This window comes from Labrus bergylta, chromosome 1 (assembly GCF_963930695.1).
Source record: "Labrus bergylta chromosome 1, fLabBer1.1, whole genome shotgun sequence".
NCBI lineage: Eukaryota > Metazoa > Chordata > Actinopteri > Labriformes > Labridae > Labrus > Labrus bergylta.
In genome coordinates, this window is record NC_089195.1 from 1991438 (window position 1) to 2004984 (window position 13547).

A 13547-nucleotide genomic window follows, 5' to 3' on the forward strand; every position below is an offset into this window, starting at 1 on the left:
TTGTGATGTTACTTTAGTGTAGATAGCAGAAGTACAAACTGCCCCACAGATTCATAATGTGATAAATAATTTTAACTTCACTTTCAGCATTTTATATAATCCAAACAATGCAGGCAAAGAAAAGCAAGCCATCTTGTTTTGTTACGGTATTTGTAACACTAATGCATTGAATTTTGTGATGTGCTACATTTCTGTTTTTTTCACATATATGTCAATTTTCCATTCGTTCATTTCCTTCATCAGTCCCACAGTTCGTTATATGCAATCCTGTATACATGTTAAATGTTATTTTTGTACAGTGTTCAACAAGTCAGATCTTTTGAGAAATATATTGTAAATAAAAACAAATGAAATCAACTCAAATAAACTAGTTTTTACTGACCAAAAACCTCCTCTTTATTTCTTTATTTTCTCAATTTAACTGTTCAAACTGATTTCCTGCACTTGCACAGAGTCTTTATTTTCATAAAGCTTTTCATCCTTACTTTATTTTCCCTTCTTAATTTTAGGTCCCTTTTGTTGCCTGATAAAGGTCTAGTGCTGATACATCACTAATAAATGTTAGTTTGTAAGTTTGACAGTGTGCGGGAACTTTACCTTTAAAGGCTTAATATGCGATTTTTCAGACTTAAATGGGTAACACTTTATAATAACCATCATCTATAAAGGGTAAATAAGGGTAAATAGATAGTTAATTAACCATTAGTTAATAGTTATTTACTGTTGACAAACAATGAAATGATAGTTAATAATGTTTGATAATGATTTGTAATGCCATAATTTATGTTATGTTAACAGTTTATTGATGCACACATTATAACATTTCATACACTTTATAAAGTGTTTGTTAATGATGACCAAATTATTTATAAACCTTTAAGAGATGGTTTATAAAACATCTATAAACATTACAGAGATACATGGACCAGATATTTGTTGATGGTTTGTAAATATTTTATAAAGCGTCTGTTAACATTATTTGGATGGTTATTATACAGTTGGAATTGAAGATTATAATCCCTTACTGATACTTTGTAAAGCATCTATAAATATTTTTTTAGATAGACAATTAATATTTTATCAATGATTAATAATTGGTTTATAAACCATCTAAAAGCATTATCCACACCATGTTTGTGCGCCCCATTAAATGTTTCATAGATGACCTATAGAAGATACATTTTTTGCACACCAATAACAAAACACTATATTTTACAAACTTTTAAGTTAATGTTGACTAGAAGGAGACCATCGGAAGACTCAGGGGAATCGCACTGAGTACCTGCTAAGAGATCACCTGATTGCGATAGTGGAACGAATGGCTGGGTAAAAAACACTATAATGTTTCTTTAGGACGCCTGCTTGATGATATTGCTAAATGTAGCCCAGGTTTAACTATGACACATTCCTTTATTTTAAAAATAACATATATGTAGTGGAGGTGTAACTCAAGATATAAAGTTATTTATTTTATGCCAAAAGTAGATGATTGAAAGACAAAAATTACAATCATATCTAGCTGTCTCATCAAGTCACTTCTAAGGGTTAACTTTCTGTTGTTGTCTTTGAGTAATATGATGAGTTTGTAAGTGAGCCAATCGGTGAACTCTTTTAGTCCGTGAGCCGGCCAATCCAAGTTCCAACGCCTTATTTGCTGCATATTTTCCTACAAAAATGAAATCATAGGATGGGTTTAATATGTAGCCAAAACCCCCTTGTATTCATATGTAATGTGTCATAATTTCTTAGTTAATGTAATTCATGATAGCAAAGATAATACCTATATCTCTTAAGATACTTTTCAGAATATAGAAGACCACCAGTCACCATGGCTCAAAACATCACATCAACAACATTTTTATCTTTTTGTTTAATTAAATATTTTACTTCCATATCTGCAATTGGGTTCAGTTCCTTGTTTTCCACTTCCTGACAGTTTCTTGCCCATGTGTGCAAGGCTTAGTCCTGCCTTGTTGCTGTTCTGCCTTCATATGCAAACTTTTAAGATGTGCAAGGACCTTTTTATTCCATTTGAACTATTGTAGCTTTTTCTTTTTGAAAATTCAGCATATGTCCACAAAACACAGGACCCTGCTTAAGATGGAAATGTTTCCCCATAGTGAGTTAATATTGTGACACTGTCATAGACATGCGATGGACTTTTTTTACATTTCAGAATGATGTTTGTTGTCTTACATTATGACTTGTGACATTTTGATGTAAATCTGACTTTTTCTATCTCAATTACTTTTTTTTTAATCACACTACTATTTTGACTTTGGCCTTTCTCATTTAGCCAACATGACTTTTTATCTCATAATTTGAACTTTCTTTAGGCCGACCATGTTATGTTTTCCCATTGTCTATTTCCTATTGTGTCCTATAGTTTCAATCTACTGCTTACATGCACTTTCCTAATATCATGTTCCAAACATAAAGCTGAAGTTTATTTGTTTTGAACACACTTTGTGTGTGTTGGAAAGAAACTAGGATTAATACATGAGAAATCATTTCTTTGACTTTGTTGTTAAAGAGTTCCTGAAGATGAAATAGACCTTTTTTTTTGCAGCAAATATTCTCAACCTGTCATTAAAAACACTTTGTTTCATTGTATTGGATCCTAAGATGGATTTAAGGATGTTATAAACGACCTGTGTCTTTAAGTGTGTGTTATATGCTTTATGAAAAGTTCTCAGGTCTCAGTTTGATTTGAAACGGTTTGTGAAACATTATCCTGGAGAAATGTCAACTTTCATCAAGTCAAACATCATTTGTATAACACCCTGGTAATTAAAATGCAGGGATTTCTCATTATATGGAGAACATTTTTACAATAGTTCAAATTAATTGTCATTATTCAAAATGTTGAATTGAAGGAGCAGTGCTGAAAGACAAAATAAATGTGTGACTCTGGTGTGACGAGCCCTCCACACCGTGCTGCTTGTTTGTTCTCTGTTACAGGTTCAGGTCAAGGCGGGGTCGTAATCAGGGGATGAGCTGCACCTTGGCCCGGTGTAGTCCTCATCTATATACTCCTCTCTTCAGGACAGACGCTCTCTCTCTCTCACCTTGTTCTCACATTTGATCATTGTAAATAAATTTGGTGTTATTTTGGTAGAGCTCATCTTCGACTCCTGTTTTTGTTGCAGCCTAAGAGCCAGGTTGTAACAGTGGAAAGAATTTCTTCTTTCTTCCATGTTTTGATATCGTTTGACACAAGACAGACACAATTACTCTCCACTGTGGATCTTTCTCAAAAAGAAAATATAAATGTCTTTAAACAGACATTTTGTCAAACATGTATTTGCTGTACATTTGTTGAAATTGGAAATTTGATCAACTCCTCTGTTGAGTAAGATCGATTTCAGGATTGCATCATATTGGGTATGATAACAGCAGCAAAACATAAACTTCAAATTAAATAATTCAGAGTCAGGATATTAAACATTTTTGAGAAAACCTGTTTTTTCCTTAATAAGGTGATATTATTAAGGATATATAAATGACCCCTACATCAAAATAAAGAGAAAATACCAACAGTTGACAGAAGAGATTATTCATGGATCTCTATATTTATTCAGATTTGATTTGCAAACTCTGTTTTTGCAGCTGATTCTAAATGTTGTGCCGACCTCTTGTTGCCTCCAAACTCGTCCGTCTCCTCTTTAAATGGAGTCCTCTGTTTGCTTTGAGGTCTCAGCTGAAACAAACAAAGAATACAATGGTTTAGTGGACATACATCACAAATAAAATGAAGTTCATCTAATGTCAGAGAAATGTTCCTCAAAGTGAGCCATGTTTTCTTATATTCAGAGCTGTTTTCATGAAGTTACCATTGACACTTGTCTCTCATCTTGTCTTCTCTCTCGTTGTCGGTCTGTTCATTCAGCCTCATCCTGTTTGTGTCCTCTGTGCTGCTTCCTGTCTCCTCTGTTCTGTTGTTCAGGGCTCTTCTTTAGATTTCAGCTCCTGTTCCTAAAGAAAAAAAAATAATAATAATAATCAAAAAGGATCCCATGCTGAAAACAAACATTGTGTAGGAATCAAACTCAACTTTTTTAGATCCCACCTGTCCGCTGAGGGAATGAATCAAAGAGACGCTGGGACATTCAATGAACCAAAAAGTTAATTTTGATGAAACAAAATGTAGCTCACATCACATGACCTGATATTATGTGACATTATTAATCATCAGATCAGATCAGATCAGATCACATGACGAGACAACACATCACAACACAACGTAACACACAAAGACACAACAAGACACAACACTGCACAACAAAACAAGACAACACATGACATGAATAACACCACATAACACATAAACACAATATAATATAGAAACATAATAACTGAAAAAAATCAAACAACAACACAAAAAAAAACAAGACAACACATGACGTAATATAACACAACATTACATATTTACACATTAACACAACATCATGTGAAAAAACATCAAACCTGAAAGAATCACAAAATCACATTAATATCCCCTGACTATGTTTTCAAGGTTTTAAGAGCCAGAGTTTACAGTATTTGGATGAGAGGAGGAGGAGCTTGAGAGAAGCAGGAAGTTAGCAAATGTCAAGTTATCAGACCAAAAGTCCTTACTTCTTATCAATTCATTAGCTGCTCAAAAGAGCTAGTTTCCAGAATGAGTTTCTATATTAAGTTATAGTAGGTGATAACATCACAAACATATCACAACCATGAACTGTAAAATTGACGTAAACACTGAGATATAACCCTCGCTTTTGTTGCCTTTTGGAGCGTTTGTTACCTGGAGCCACAGGTGACTTGAGGAGAGGGTGGAGCTGAGGAGGAGCGCTACATGAGAACAACTTTGTGCAGGAGATGTTCAGTATAATGCTGGCGGAGGAGCTGGAGAGGAGCAGAGGTTAGCAAATGCTTATTTAGCATGTGGCTAATTCATTAGCTGCTTAAAGAAAGTGATAACAAAACATTACATCACAACCATAGATTTGTTCAATGAATAGATGATCCCACTGTAATAGAACTCATTATTTTGTTGCCATGTCAAAGCCTTTTGTTACCTGGAGACGGAGGTGACCATGTTTGAATACGACAGTGGAGCTGAAGAGGAGCGAAGCGCTGGCAAAAGCCAAGTTGCACGTGTAACAGGGACGGGATGGAACCTGCTTACAGCTTAAAGTATGTCTGTAAAAGACAAAGAAAACACACTGAGTCGACTGTAGTTGTTCACTCTTCTGTCGCTTCTGCCAGACTGAAGCAGAGCGCAGCAAAGACAATAAACAGCCCGCTCAGCAGGGGAGGTGCTGTCCCCTTGTGGCATATACAGGAGCAGCTTCAAAATAACTTCTTCAACCAAAACACAGATATGTTTGTATAATATTCATACAAAATAACCAAATACAATAACAAAATGTGACAACACATTTTGGTGTGCCACACACTCCCCAACAAAAATAAAGAATGGCTCCTGACATTTCCAAAATCTATAACCTTTGCCCTTATAAACTCTTGTCAATGACCGTAAACCTCTGTATTTGAATCACTACCTAAGAAACAAACAATGTAGGTGCATGGTAAGTGTAAGGTGTTTGAGTGTAATAGATTGCTTGTGAAAACGGCATATTCATATGTCATTAGTGGGTGTGTAGGTAGAGTGTGAGACAATGCATCTGTGATAGTTAGGTGTGGTGTAGGTACCATCCAACTAAATTGCATGTTGGATGTGATTGGACTGATGGCTCACCCAATGATTCATAAGTGAGAAACTGACGCGGCCTTCTATCACGAGTGGACCTCCTAACCTGGCCGTCATTATGCTCTACAGGGGGTGTCAGGGGTCGCATAGCTGAGTCCGATTGCAGTTCTTCGATTGCTTCCTCTTCTTCTGTGAAGACAAGTTGTTTATCAGGAATATTTTCCCTCTCTTTTGTTTCCCTTTGAAGAAGCGTTGCAGTTTCATCAGGTGAGTTTTCCCTTACATGTTCCTTTCCTCCAGGTAGATACTCAGGTACAGTTCCTCTCCTTTTCCATGTCTGTTCCAGTAATTGTCCATTTTGCAAGTTTGTTGTCTCTTCAACAGGTTCTCTGACTGTATTAGAATGGGGTACTTGTTGCTTAGGATGAAAACATCCTTCCATTGTTCTGTCAGTAGGTATTCTCAACCAGTAACTGTATCCCTCATCCGCATCACTTTCACTTTCACTCATGTCGGTTTGTGTCTGTCTATATGCAGCTCTTTCTTTTCTTTGTCTGTTGTATGTTTTCTTTGCAGGAGACGGTGTAACATTAGTTAGGGTGAGTTCCACAGGTAAGTCGTTTACCAGCAACAGGAGATTTCGGTGCAAGGTTCTTGTTTTTCTCCTGTCTCCAGTTTCCGCATACACAATATACACTGGACTCTCTGCAATTTGCTCTTTGACGATGTAAATCCTTTTCTCCCAATACGATCTCAGCTTTCCAGGTCCCCCACGTTCACTGAGGTTCCTTACCAAAACTCTGTCTCCTGGTGCGAGTACAACTCCTTTCACCTTTTTGTCATATGTTATTTTGCCCCTTGCACTGGATTTCTTACTGTTCTCACTGGCAATCCTGTATGCTTCTGACATTCTTTTAGCCCATTTCTCAGCATACCCTCTAGGTGAGTGTGTCTCCTCTTAATCGGAGAATCCAAACAGCAAATCCACTGGTAGATGTGGATGTCGTCCATAAAGGAGGAAAAATGGTGAAAAGCCAACAGACTCATGTCGTGTACAGTTGTACGCGTGTACAATATGCGGGAGATGATCCTTCCACCGCAATTTGTCATTGTCTGTTAATGTTCGATTAAACATTATTGTTTAAGTATTGTACAATAATGTATGAGTATTGTACGATTAAAACGTTCTGCCGGGTTACTTTGAGGGTGGTATGGCGATGTTCTTGAGTGGCCAACTCCAGACAGGCTTTGCAAGGTTTTAAACAGTTCGTTCTCAAATTCATGACCTTGATCGTGATGCAGTTTGGATGGATATCCAAAGCGGGGAATGAAATCTTGGAAAATACGCTAGTGAAAATCTAGTGAAATGGTCAATGTGTAGGTAGTCAATACACACTAGCTCTAAAGGGAAGTTGGATGTGATGCTACCCATGGGAGCTCTGTTGTGTGAGACTGGTTTCTTCGACATGATGCATGGACATTTTTGAGTGACATAGGCCTCAACATCTTTAGCCATGAAGGGCCAAAAGAATCTCTCCCTTGTAAGATGTAGCACTCTCTCTGTGCCAATATGACCCATGTCATTATGTAGCTGTTTTAGAACTAAGTTCTTGTACTTTGCAGGGAGCACCAACTGTTTTCGTTCATTTGATTTTCTGTACAGGAGGTCATTTTCAAGGTACAACTTGCTCCACTCATGGGAGAACTTTCTTGCAGTTCCATTTAATGTCTTACGTGTCTCATCTGTTAACTTTGTTTCCGTTGTTTTTATTTGAACTATCGGGCTGATAGCTGGATCATCTCTTTGAGTTTTTATCAGCTCATTATGGCTAATACTAAACTGGTTGGAGACAGGTAGCTGGTGAGAGTCTGGGGAGGCAATGTTGAGTGCTGCCACCCAAGCAACATCTTTCTTTTTGGTTACCTCACTTCCCTCTCATGTTGCACGCACTGCCTCTTCTGAAAAATTCCTCTGAGCAAACTCTTTGATACTTCTCCATATCCAAAGGAAGGCGAGAAAGAGTGTCTGCATCTATGTTTAATTTTCCAGGCCTGTATTTGATGTCAAACCGAAAGTCTGAGAGTTCTCCAACCCACCGATGACCAACTGCATTAAGCTTGGCTGTACTCATAACATAAGTCAATGGGTTGTTGTCCGTGTAAATGGTGAAATGGGGGGCATAATAAAGGTAGTCCCTAAATTTTTCACACACAGCCCATTTCAGCGCGAGAAACTCCAGCTTTCCACTGTGTAGATGATAGTTGCGTTCAGCTTGTGTCAACGTTCTAGAACCATATCCAATCACTCGCAATTTGCCATTCTGACTCTGATAAAGGACTGCTCCCAAACCCTGATCTGATGCGTCTATGTGGAGTGTGAAAGGCAAACTAAAATCAGGATACGCTTAAACAGGGGGATTGGTGAGGAGAGTGATCAACTGTTGTAGAGCTTCTTGATGTTCAGCTGTGTTTACAAGTTCTCGTGAAGGCAGCTGCTGTCGTTTACTGTTTTTACTCTGCACTGGACTCTGCGTTTTGCCTTGCTTTGACTGGAGGAGCTCATAGATCGGTTTTGCTATCCTCGAGAAATCCTGGACATATGAGCGATAATAGCCCAGAAACCCAGTCAACTTCCTTCCCTCACCCACCGTCTGTGGGGTCTTAGATGCTAGAGTTTTGACAGCTTCTAGGTCACGTGGGTCTATTTTGACTCCTTCAGCTGACACAATACGGCCCACGTACCTCACTTCCTGTCTGAAAAATTCACATTTCTCTGGCCTTAGCTTTACGCCGTGTTGTTGGAGGGCCTGGAGAACTTTCCGAGTCGCCTCAACATGTTCGTCGAAGGTTTTTGCATAACACAGTACATCATCAAGGTAAGGGATGCAACATTCATCTCTGAGGGGCCCTAACATCTCCTCCATGCTCCGTTGAAATGTGGCAGGTGCATTTGTGAGTCCGAATGGGATACGGACCCATTCGTAGATACCCCAAGGAGTTATGAAGGTAGTGAACTGGCGTGAGCCCTCAGCCACAAAACCCTGGTGGTACGCTTTTCCTTGATCCAGAATACTAAACCAGGTGTACCCACCGAGAGTGTCAGTCAGGTCTTGTATTCTGGGCAGGGGATGTCGATCAGGAACAGTCTTTTTGTTCAGGAGGCGGTAGTCAATACATAGCCGTAAGCTGCCGTCTTTCTTTCTGACGCAGACTACTGGAGCAGAGTATGGCGATTTGGACTTAACTATCCACCCTTTTAGTAATAGTTCCTCTATATACTCCTTCACCTCTTTAAAAAGTGGTTTTGGAATAGATGAGTAGCTTCTCTGAACAGGAACATCATCCTTTAGGTTGATCGCCATTTGTAAGCTGGGAATGCATCCAATATCTGTGTTGTCGTTGTATCTGTGTTGTTGTTTTTAACTTTAGCCTGTTGTTCATCATTAAGATGACTGAGGTCAATTGGGGGTTGCCATGGAGATGAGTCTGTATCAGTAGGTGTTGAAACAGCACTACTGACTGTTACTGTGGGCTCTGACTTTTCAGCTGGGTCCAAGTTTATCACTTTTTCAACACAATGAATGCTGCCAATGGCTGTTTTCCTTGGTATCATAATTGTGTGTTTTGTGTTGTTCCACATAGGTACTTCTGCATATGGTTTCTTTGTGTTCTGTATCTCCAGTAGACCTTCGCAAACATCTAGGCCTGAAAGTTGTGTGTTGTTCATCTCAGGCTCGAAAAGGAAGACAGACTCAGACAGGTTGAAATCAGGTGAGACGGCACACTTAACCCAGACAACCTGACCAGCTGGAATGATGGTGTCATACCTGCCAGTCCGTAGGCGTTCACATTGCACTACTTAATTAGTAGTGCTTAATTATTAATACTTAATTATTAATAATATAAATAAAATATCATTAAACTATGTTTAATCTCGTTTTGGGGCACCAACCTGTAATCAGGTAAATATAACCAAAATATCACTCAAATCAGTCTCAAATTAGTTATTTAATTACTAATATTATTAATAATGAATAACTATATTTAATAAATTGAAGGCGTGAAATCCGTACACAAAGCCTTCGCACCCAGCTTATATCACAATGCAAATACACCAGTAATCACAAACAACTGCTCTCTTAAGTTATAACAGAATTTATTTAAACAAGGCAACATCAACCCAAAATCAATGAACTTAGTTAAACAAATAACTATTATAAACTAATCTAAGCAACAAACATTATCAAGCAAGGCTTGTGGATGAGGTGTAAATGTGTGTGTGTGTGTGCAGATGAGTGTGTATGTAGATGTGTGAGAGAGAGAGAGAGAGAGAGAGAGAACAAGATGGTGGAGAGAGACAATGCACCATGTGGCTTCATCACATGGTGACAAAAATGGTGGACAACAAAGGAAGCCATGTGGCTGCCTTTTGAAATAGTTTGAGCTCTCTGAGCTGAGTTCAGTAACTGTTACTTAAACACCAGAAAGCCAGTGGCCGGACTTTGATTCAACGGCGGGTACACTGGTCTTTCTGATTGTGAAAGCCGTTGACTTAAGGTAAACTAGCATAGCATTACATACATAGACGAACACAGCAGTTCATTACAATAAAACAAATGCAGCAGCTTACAAATGATAATAAACAGAATGTGATGTCTCATCAACAATGATGCATAATTATCAGTGGTTATAAAAGAAACATGACTATTTCTGAAACTATTTCTGCCCAGACCAAAGCTCTTACTTGGGGTAACTCCTGGTGATCGTTGCAAAGTTGGTTAAATCGTCACTCTGTTGAATGTTAAATCAACAGATTCAGGCAGGTTTCCTTCGTGGCAGATGTAGGAGGAGGGTAGCGGGATTCAGATATTCGACCAGAGCGCTGCTCTATAGGGTCTTCTGGTTGCAGGAGCCGAGTTCTTTATGTGTCCTTGTGGATTCAGGAATCAGTGGGCTTCCTTCAGCGCTCCTGTCCAGTTGCGTTCAATGACGTCTTAAGAAAAATCAAAGGAAAGAAACTCTTCTTTTTGCTCGAACTTGATAGCATCTGATTGCGCCCAAAACTCCTAAAAATATGCCGTGGAAGTAGTCAGCTGAATCCTCTGATGCTTGAATTCAGCATGTGAAGAGCTACCTATACTGAGCAACCTCAGCACTGGAGTTTAACCTATGTAAGTCAAGAGGAGGAAAGGCTTTGTCTCGAATGCTGGAGTCCATCATGTTGGAGAGGGTATCCTCTGGTGTCAGCAGACAACACTTGAAGAGGAGGAAAGGGTTTGTCTCAAATGCTGGAGTCCATCATATTGGAGAGGGTATCCTCTGGTGTCGGCAGACCACACTTGAAGAGAAGGAAGCAATGCCTGGTGATTGCTTTTAAAGACTGGAGCTGCCTGTGGGTTTACCTCAGGCCTCCTCCAATGAGGATAGAGAATTCAGACACCCCCCACTTTTCACACCTATTCGTTGGTTTCTGTTGGCGGGTTTCTGGGCTAAGACCCCTTTGTTCAGTTCCCTCCAAAATACTCTAGTCAGGCTTGAGAACTGTGATACAGGCCTGAGTCTCTTGTCCCATGCACATGGCTGAGGCCCAACACCGCCCACCCATCAAAAGGAAGAATGTCACCGTTCACAGCATAAATCCTTAACTCCTCTTCATCAAGAATAATTTCACTTAAAGGTCTAACCGTTGTGTCTGGTAAGTATTTGTTTTTCCATTCACGATCAACAATGCATACTTGAGCACCAGTATCCAACAAAGCACTGACTGCTTGGCCATTCAGATTGCACTGCGTGAGAGCTTTTTTTCCAATGAGACGAGCTAGTCTTTCACTCCTACTGTTAGGTAAGTCAAGAGGAGAAATCTCAGACTTTTTCAGTCTTTGGCTTGATGTCACATCGTCTTTCGTTTGAATGTTACATGTTGATGCACTTTCACTGACAGGTTTGTGACTGTTACTTGTTTCAGATTGGGACAGCGAATGGGACCCGGTCACTGTTTGTCCCCTGGCAGAGACCAGTTCCAGTTTCCCTGCCGCGTTGTCTTCTTCATACAACCAACTGCTCTATGTCCTTCTTCACCGCAGTGAAAACAGTGAGGACAATCCGGACGATTTAGCTCAACACACCGTTCACATCCATATGGTTTATCTCTCTGATAGCTTACTCTGCTTTTTCTGTATTGACTGTTTTGCTCTGGCTTTTGTGTTTGTAGTGACTGTTTCATTACTTCAACAATACTTGCCAGCTTTTCAACTTTCTCTGCCAACTGCTGTCTGGTTTAGGTTTTCTTCCTGTGCTTTCCTCCTTCACATTAGGACACTGTGCTGCATTTATTTCAACTTGGGTACTGTGCACATTTGTGTTCTTTTGGCGAGTGACAGGACCAAGGCAACGCTGTCTTTCACCTTCATCACTCATCACTTTTTTTATTTGTTTCAGGATGGCTTCGTCAGTGACTGTAGTATCTTCAAGCAGTGGTTTTAGCTTCCTACGAATGTCACCATGTCTGTGCCCTATGCCTTGATACATAGTGTGGAGAAAAACATCTTGAACAGTGCTGGCAGAGTACTTTACATCTGAGTCTGAGTGTTTTGAAGCAAGTAAGATCTTCTGTTTCAGTCCTATAACTCTATATAGGAACTGTTGGGGTGTCTCATTGTCGCTTTGTTTTGTGCACATTAGCTCTTGGAAAAGCTCAGTGTTGTTTTGTTCACCAAGGTGGGAGTGGAGAAAGTCTTTAAGCTCCTCTATTGTTCATTAGCATGTCCTTGAAATTACCAGGCTTGATGACTCTGAGGACAGCTCTGAGAATCTCAGCATCGCTAAACTGTTCTCTGAAAGCTTCTTCGATCTGGCGACAAATGTTGTTGTAACTGATGTCTGACCCCCTTGAATCTTAAACTCTCTACGATGGAGGTAAGATAAGTCTCTCAAGGAAACCACATTGTCTTGTGTTACATGTTTTGAGTGTTCAACAGGACCTTTAGCTGAATGTTGTGATTCTTGTCTACTTTGTGACCTGGACTGTGTCATTACAGGTGGCTGAGATGTAGACTGATCAGTGGATGTGGGCATATACTGCATAATTTTCTGATTGAGCTCCTCATAACTCTCAAGTATTTTCTGCAGTTCAGAGTCATTTGAAACCGTACCATTAGCATCTGCGTGGTTGGTTACACTACTAAAAGCAGGTGCAATATCATCATCTTCATGTAAAGCTAACTTGACATTACCATTAGATTGACTCTGTTCAATACTGTCATCATTTAGCTGATTTAGCTGATCATTTGAATTGACTTTGGCTTCTGTCTGTAATTGTGGATCAGAAACATGACTCTGAATGACTTCATTCACAACATCTTTCAAATCCATTAAATGTGACAAACCCTGATCCTCGGATTCTAACAAGGGCTTACTGCACATGAAGTTGCTGATGTACTCGAAGCAACTGTCCTCATCACCCAACTTGGGACGAGACTGGTCCGCTCCTGCCATCAGACCTAGAGCCTTGACAATCTGGAACAGTTCATCAGCAGATAGACTGAGCAGGTTTTTCTTGATGCTCCACACCAAGCTTCTCCTTTCATCATCCGCCATGGCTGCTTCCCTCTTCCTTACTCTTGGTCACGAAATGTAGGTCTCTGTCCAGTCTCTTTCCTCTTTATCTGTTAAGGTGCAGTGCAGTTCTTACTTCTCATCTGTTGCACTCAGCATGATCATAAAGCAGGCAGCAACGACAAAATCTTCATCAGACGACAGCAAGGGAACCATGAGATGGGATCCTCTGGTCATTCCTAGCCCAAGGTATCAGGTATGAGTAGATCAGTTCTAGCCGCAGGGCAGAAGTGATCCC

At 39.6% G+C, this 13547-nt stretch overlaps 1 long non-coding RNA gene across 1 annotated transcript; it reads right to left on the reverse strand.

Annotated features, from left to right (window-relative positions):
- Positions 1-3553: 3553 nt before the first annotated feature.
- On the reverse strand, positions 3554-7030 carry LOC110003595 (uncharacterized). The gene is made up of 4 exons (XR_010667073.1): positions 5061-7030; positions 4787-4887; positions 3834-3975; positions 3554-3700 (listed from the first exon to the last, which is right to left on the reverse strand). It is a non-coding gene; the product is annotated as an uncharacterized lncRNA (long non-coding RNA).
- Between the last annotated feature and the right edge of the window lie 6517 nt (positions 7031-13547).